The sequence below is a fragment of the Micropterus salmoides genome, unplaced genomic scaffold, assembly GCF_014851395.1.
Source record: "Micropterus salmoides isolate LMB-PRFRI ecotype aquatic unplaced genomic scaffold, ASM1485139v1 Ms_hic_scaffold_19, whole genome shotgun sequence".
In the NCBI taxonomy this organism is placed as follows: Eukaryota; Metazoa; Chordata; class Actinopteri; order Centrarchiformes; family Centrarchidae; genus Micropterus; species Micropterus salmoides.
Window position 1 is genome coordinate 24433254 of NW_024041039.1, and position 8343 is coordinate 24441596.

At 46.0% G+C, this 8343-nt stretch overlaps 1 pseudogene; it reads right to left on the reverse strand.

The window, feature by feature from the left end:
* Positions 1-4491: 4491 nt before the first annotated feature.
* LOC119910848 lies at positions 4492-7579 on the reverse strand (annotated as a pseudogene).
* Positions 7580-8343: the final 764 nt, after the last annotated feature.

Here is an 8343-nt window from a genome sequence, read left to right on the forward strand (position 1 = left end):
GACCTTAAAAATGTGTACTAGTTACTTTGGCGTGTGCTGTTTTTTGGCTATCATAAGTTTAAGCAAGCTCAAAACTTCTGTGCATGAAATGATTATGTGCGTGAGCTGTTTTTTTGCTATAATATGTTGTGCAAGCATAAATCGACTACATATAACAAACAAATATATATAAAAACTTCCAGTGATGAGACTAAAAATGTCCATCCCTAGAGGAACAGTTACTTCATTTGGACGATGTACATTGCTGTTTCCAGTTGCTCACAGCGTTTCTCCAGTTGCTCACAGCGTGTCTGCAGTTGTTCACAGCGGGTTTGTAGGGTGTTACAACATTCTCTCAAGAGTTGAAGGTCGTGTTGCTTGGCGGGTGCTCTGCGAAGTTGTCCCGTCTGCTGACGGAGTCTTGTTGCTATGCGGCCCAAAGCTCGGCGTCTGTCTTTCCTGCGGGCGGCGATTTGAGCAGGCTGCATCTCACTCAGGAGTTGGTTGAACTCTTGCAGAGGCATCTTACCCCAATAATCAGGATCCCCATCAGTGGTGGCTGGGGAAACGTTCCCTGGAGTGGAATCATCTGGTGCTTGTGGTGTTGGAGATGCAGAATCATTAGGTGTGTGTGGTGTTGTAGATGTAGAATCATCAGGTGCTTGTTGTGTTGTAGATGTGGAATCATCAGGTGTTTGTTGGGTTGTAGATGTGGCAAGGGAATAGGCCAGAATTCGTGCACTTCGTCTAAGGGGTCGTATCTCCTCCGGGAAGTTGTGTTGCTCATCGCGTGGTGCGTCGTCATCGCTTGGCTGTTGAGGAGAATGAACTGTGGGAGATTCCCATGGCAGTGGCATTGGAGCCTGTGGTCTTGGATCCGGCGTGGTTGGACTATATTGATGTATGGAGTCCGTAGAATATCCATCAGTGAGGCTCATATCTGAGGTGTGTGGGGAGGCTGAGCGTGGACGTGTGTCAGTAGAGGCGTGAGGTCCTTGTTGCTCCGTGATCCCCATTGCAGCTTGTCCTGCTGCCAGGTCGGCTAGTGGTACCAATGGATTGTATGGATCCGCAACTTGACTTGGTGCATCTTCCCCCTCTCTGTCTCGGCATCTAAACTTCACGAAACGCTGTAGACTGGGTAGAGAACGTGGTATTGCATGCCATCAGGGGGTGGAGTTTCTTGTGCATCAAGGAGCTGAAGTGATCCCTCTGAGGTCATAAAGAGATTCTGATGAGCTTCCTGCTCTGCAAGCCATTCTCTGACATGACGACATGGTTGGGATGTCACGTCCCCTGGTTCATCAATGCGACGTGGAGGTGCAACTTGATTCCAGTTAACCGGTGGGTTTGGTGGTTGTGAGTGTGGTGGAACTGGCGCTGTCCACATCTGGTCTGAAGAGTGTGGCGTTGGTTGAGTGAGTAGTTGCCTTAGCATGGATCCTGGGGGTGGTTGCAGCCCAAACCCTCCTTGGGTCGGCATAACTGGCGGCCATGACCCTGACGTTGATGGCAGCGCACTGTTAGGTTCCATGGTAGACCATGAGTATGGAGGTGGCGGTGGACGCTCCTCATGCACGACTGTGGTGAATCCTGTGCTGGCCAGAGTAATCTGATAATTGCTGAGCAATGGTGGCCTGGGTTGAGGTTGTGGCCCTAGTGTATAATTCTGGCTTCTCCAGTACTCCCAACTTTCCTGACTCTGCCCTAACTGAGGGGAATAATTCGGTTGGTTGCCTGCTCCGGCATTTCCTTGTCCTTCAGCCATGTTTGTATCTATTAAAAGAATAACAGACAGTTAGTCCTCTACTGGCACAACGTTATGTTTTGGGCAGGCTCGGTATTTAGTAGTGGGTTTCTTTCCTGTGTGTATGAGACGTAGACACAAGTGTCGTCTATGCATTGACTCACATTTTTCTGACAATTGCCTAAAATGATCACTGCCCTGTCTTGTCAATGCTGGGTAGGTTGTAAACAAGTTGTGGTACCTGCCTGAATGCTAATTACTTCCTTCTCTGTTGTGGTAACTAGGGGCATGCAATAGGTCTTATTTACTAGCTCGTAGGTATATGACAGCTTTAGCTTGCTACATCTTACTAATCCTGTAGCTTCCTGATATACTCTTGTTGTCCATCTTTCACAACAAACAGCAGTTAAACAAAATCTGTAGGGTGGAGGCAACAAGGGGTAATCTTTAGACTGAACTGACGTGTAATAGTGTTGTAATTTTGTTTTGGAGTTTGCTAGTGTTACCGGTCCATATGGTAACATGTCTAAAAGGGGTTGTAGTTTCTCATTATATTGTTGGGCTTTCCCTCTGTTTCTTTACCTGGTCTATTTCTACTTCGTTTTGGTTTTTGGTTTCTGCCATTTTGATTCAATTTATTCCTGAATTTGCCAAATGTCCTGATCCATGATGATGTACTCATTCTCACTCAAAGGTGGTTTAGGTGGTGCGGATGGAATTGCCGGGTTTCGTATGCTGATGAAACTTCCCTCCCGACTTTTATGGGCCTCATCTCTATCCCTACATCCACATCATTGTAGATGTGGAGCGGATATTGTCCTACAACTAATGACATCATTCTGCCTATCATGATCCTGATCAAAGGGAATACACAGCACATGATCACCATAGCTATCAAAATTAATGAGCCAACTACCATTCCTATTGTTTGGAGAATTTTGATCCAGGACATGTTCTGAAACCACTCCCATATGGATGTCTGTTTCGTGTTCCAATTTGAGTGTTTAACCTGTTCATCCCTCATTTGTTTTAGTGATTCCAAAAGCTTAGTAAGATTCCCTTCTTGTCCTGTGTTCATGGATATTACTGTGCAGCACTCATCTCCAAAGTATTTACATACACCCTGTTCTTCTGCTAACATTGTATCTAGTACGAACCTGTTCTGTATCGCCATCAGTGATGTAGTATGTAGTTGCTCGCGGACAGTTTCTATGGCTGAGATTGTCCAATTTACGTATCTTTGATGATTCCACCAAAGATAGATATCCAACGACTGTTTCGCGCTATGTATTGTGCATTTATGGCTTGGCCAAGTAGGGGAACTGACCCTGCTATTTGTCCTGATACAATCCAATCTTCTCCTATCGCTCGATGGTCTGACGGCACACCACGTGGTTCCTGATTCCAAGCTATATACACCTTGTCTTCTTTTTCAAGCTTCAAGCTCCTAGCATACGTTTTGATTCTGCTATGTTTTCTTGACTGAGCACTGTTATCTGTCCTGTTACCATGACTGGAGCACATATCCCAGTCCAATGTGGTGGCAGCTTTACTTTCAAGCGATCGCTGTCATCACATAACCAGAAAACGTCTGCCATAGCATACGTGCCTCCACCTAGGAACGGTATGGGGATGTCGGTATCACTCTGATTTCGTCGAACTCTAAATGGAGCGTAATCTGTCACCACCTGTTGGCATTGAAACTTAGCTTTAGCAGTTGTATCGCATTTATCGTGTGCAAGTACTGATCTGCCATTCTCTACTTTTCGCTTGCGGTGACATTGTACTTTGCGTCTGGTCCATTAACCATCATAGTCTTAGTGTCTACTATGCAAAATGGGAATACTGTGCTTTCATTTCTGACGGCCGTCTGTGGTACCCAATGTTCCAATAAAGGGTCCATGTAGGATGGACAATTAGTTCTATTCTGTGACCATCCATCAAGTTTCTTTGCCATCATTCTTAGCATGCAATAAGCAAAACAATCATTGCGGTGTTGGCACGCATCAAAACTTATGGGCAATATTTGAGGGACTCTCCTGCCATTGTAACAGGCTATGCAGGACTGAGAGCTAACCTGCTGAGCAGAATATTGTAGCCATTGACGAAACATATTTTCTCCCTGTATCATGGGTTTTACTCTCGGTGTGGTTCTAGTCTGTTGTATACTGGACTTGGTTTCTGTAATACCCTGGGTTGTCGTCTGTTAGGCCTCAACGTTGCTTTTGGCTGATCATCTGTCAGTCCCCTTCGTTGCTGGCGTGGCTGGGACTTAATCAGCTTTCGGGCTAGTTGCCTATCTACAGTTGTTCCTGTTACTTCATCTGTACACCTGTTGGAACTACAGCTTGCCGTTATTGCCACCACTCCTTCAGCTTCGCATTGTTTGTCAGCTGGCTGGTTTTCTAATATGTGACCTCCTGGTCCTTGAGTCAGAATCTTTTTTAGCGTGGTTGTTCTTACATAAGTCAAATTTAGTTTGTCACTTTTTGGCCATTTACCTTCCTGCACCGCTACTGTTGCTACTGCTAGTGCACATTCAATCATCTGTCCCTGTCTCGGGGGACCGTTCTCTTTCTGAGGAATCATATCTGGAATCTGACATGCTAGTAGTACTAGGACTGCTGTCACTGCTATCCACATCACCAGCTGTCTGTCCTGGAGTTTCTGTCTGTCCCTCTTCTGGGTCTGTTTCTTCGGGTTCTGTTTCTGATCTCGCATAGGGACTGTCTCGCTCTGAACCTGATTCTCCTTCTGCTCCTGTTTCATGTCCTGCTTCTGGGCCGCTTTCTGTCGGACTTGCGTATGTACCCGAACCTGTACATGACCTTGGGGTTGCTCTTGTACTGGAACCTGAATCTGACCCTGGTCCTGACTCTGTGATTGGGCTTGGTGTTGGTCTTGGGATTGTGTCTGCGTAGGGACTTGGTAGTAAGCTTGGCGGGTTTCTGCAGTTCCTGTTCTGCTCTATCTCCTTCTGAACCTGAGTCACCTGATTCTTCTGATTCATGGATATCTCTATCTGATCCTGACTGTCCTGCTGAATCAAGGGGTGTACTATCTGCATCTGTGACATCTTCTCTTGGAGGTAAGGATCCACTACTGGTTGCGCTGTCACTGGTTCGTCTAATGCTGGTCCGTCTGGCGGCCAGTCTGTCGGATCGTCTCTCCCCCTGCAGGGCGGGCTCACCGCTCCTTTGTCTGTCTCCCTCTGGGCTCTGGGATCGTCTATCTCCCTGCGGGGCGGTGTCACCGTCCCCATCGGATCCCGTGTGCCTTCCTCCTCTGACTGCCTCAGTTGCTCCTTCTGGCTCATTTGCTCTGCAGCAGTGGTTTAGATGGAACCAAACGTTCTTACCTTCTACTTTTAAGGCTGATGGTGTGGCAAGGACAACTTTAAATGGGCCTTCTCGTCTGGGTTGGTTCCACTTTCTTTTGAACACCTTGACGTACACCCACTCACCAGGGCGTATTGTTTGTTGGCGCTCTGGTATGGCAGCGTCTCTTTCCTCAGTGGCTCCTTTGACCTGTTGGAAGATAGTTCTGTGGATTCTAGTTAAATGCTGGACATAACTTGAAAACTCATTTTCTAACTGTTCAAGAGATGGCCCTTCATATGGACCTCTCAAGTATGGGACAGGCATTGGCCTCCCAGTGCACATTTCATGCGGTGTTAGATGCGTTATTCTGTTAGTTTGCGATCTCATTGCCATTAGTGCTAGCGGAAGAGCATCTACCCATTTTAACTTACCTCTGCTGTCCTCTATTATCTTAGCTAGTTTTGCTTTCAAAGTTCCGTTAGCTCGTTCCACTGTCCCTTGTGATTGTGGATGATATACACACCCAAATCTTTGTTTAATGCCCAACATTTGGAGCATTGTCTTTATGACCTGTGCTACAAAGTGTGGTCCGTTGTCTGAACTGATCTTGTCTGGTAAGCCGAATCGTGGAAAAACTTCCCTGCATAAGAACTTTGCCACTGACTTATAGTCCGGGCTGGCGGTTGGTGTTGCTTCAATCCATCTACTGAATCTGTCAACCACTACTAGGATATACCTCATTCTGTTCACCCTCTCTGTCATGTCTACATAGTCTATTATAAGATGTCTAAACGGACCATCTGGCGCTGGTATGTGAGCCAGAGGGGCTGAGAATGACTTTCTTGTGTTGAAAAGAGCGCAACCCTGACATTCGTTCAATGTCCTATCTACGGTGGCTGCCAGATAAGGTGACCACCATACTGCCTGTATGCGCCTAAGTACCTGTCCCCTGGAACAATGATCTGGTCCGTGAGCGTTCCTTATAGCAAAGCGTGTTAAACAAATAGGCAGCACAAAATGGCCATGTGGACCCCTCCATAATCCTTTCTGGGGTCCATCCTCAGTTACTTGTCTGGCCCCTTTCTTTAGCCACATGGACTTCTCATACACGTCAGCTGCTTCTTGTGCTGCAATGAGAGATGACAAATTTGTAAGTGGTTCACAATCCTCAACTGCTACCATTGGACCCATAACTTCTCCTACTGCGGCTCGTTTAGCAGCTTCATCTGCTGGTTGTTACCTCGAGCTATCAGAGTGTCTGTTTTTTGATGTGCTGGACACTTTATAATTGCTACTGCGGTTGGTTCATGGATTGCTTCTAATAATGCAGAGACGGCTTCTCCATGTATTACCGGAGTTCCATCTGCTCTGCAGAACCCTCTCTGTTTCCAAGTGTTGCCATGTACATGACACACTCCATATGCATAAGCTGAGTCTGTGTATACATTCAAACGCTTTCCCTTTGCCAGCTTACAGGCTGCTGTCAGAGCCTTGATTTCTGCTAACTGTGCTGAACATGGTTGAGGCACACTGGTGGTTTGAACGTCTGTGAAGGTATTGTCTTTGTTTAGCTGTACCACTGCATATCCTGCATGATTACCTGTGGCGTCTCTGAAACAAGAGCCATCAACAAAGAATGTCAAATCAGCTGGGATTGGTTGATTATGCAAATCCTCGCGTATTCTCATGAACGTGTCTGTTACCTGTATGCAGTCATGTGGTGTTCCATCTACTGGCAGCACCATACGTGTTGCTGGATTCACTATGTTGCACCGTTGGATAGTGAGTTCTGGTGCAGACAGGATGACTTCGTATCCTGTTTTCCTAGCTTGGGTTAGAACAAATCGAGGACTGGTGAGCAGAGCATGCAATTGATGAGACGTATACAAAATCACTGGATGTCCCATTGTCAAGGAAGAAGCTTTTTGGAATGCAAAAACTGCTGCTGCCAATCCCTGATAACACGGTGGCAGTCCCATCTCAATGTTATCCAGTTTTGTACTGTAATATGCCAGTGGTTGTTTACCTGTTGGTGTGTCTTGCATTAGCACGGCACTCGCAAACCCTGATCTCTCAGCTACATACAGGTGGAATGGTTTAGAATAGTCTGGATTGCCCAGTGCTGGAGCAGAACGCAAATCCTGTTTTAGTGCTTGGAAGGCTCCTTCGGCTTCCTCAGTCCAGTATAACTGGGCTGATTTGACTGCCTGACCTGCTGCTCTTATCATAGCTCGTAATGGAGCTGTTTTTATTGCGTAATCGCAAATCCACGAGCGACTATACCCTGCCATGCCTAGAAATGAGAGCATTTGTCCTACTGTTTGTGGTTTTGGTATCTTAGCTATAGCCTCTATTTGTGAGTTGGCTATCAGTCTCTTGTCTCCACTCAGTTTTCTACCTAAATACTCTACTTCCGTCTGACAGAATTGAAGTTTGTCCTTGCTAACTTTGTGCCCTCCTTTGGCCAATGCTGACAATATCGTCATGGTATCCTCCTCACATTGTTGTTCTGATGAACTACATATGAGAATGTCGTCCACGTATTGAATACAGTGCTTTCTACCTCTAGGTGTTGTAAATCTTGTGCCAGTACTCTGTTGAAGATTGACGGACTCGAAACAAACCCTGTGGTAGGCTATAAGTTATCTGGTGACCGTCAAATGTGAAAGCAAACAAGTACTGTGACTCTGGGTGTAGTGGCACACTGAAAATGCTGAGCACAAATCTATCACTGAGTACCATTGTGTGTTTGGTGGGATGTTAGAGAGCAAGGTATGTGGGTCCGGAACGACAGGTACTTCTGCATCTACAATGGCATTTATTTGTCTTAGGTCATGAACCAATCGGTAATCATTTGAATGTGGCTTTTTAATTGGGAAGATCGGCGTGTTACAGGGACTCTGTGTTTTGACCAGGACCCCTGCCTTCATCAGACCCTCAATTGTAGGTCTGATTCCTTCCAAAGCATGCTGTTTCAGTGGATATTGTCTTTGGTATGGCAATGTGATGTCTTTTCTAAGTTTTATTTTTACTGGCTGTGCTGACTTGACTAGTCCTACATCTGTTTTGTGTTTTGACCATAGTTCCTGAGGTACTTGATCCAATAATGCTCTGTGCCTATCTGTTACCATCATTAATAGAGGCAGTTTCTTATCCTGTGGTCCCCTATCAACTATCACTTTTTCTGCTATTCCCTCATCGACTGCTGTCAGTGTTATTCTCATGCACTGTCTATCTCAGGAAATGTGTGTTTTTGCATCAAGTGTTTGTGTCCAGTTTGGTATCTGTAATGCTCCC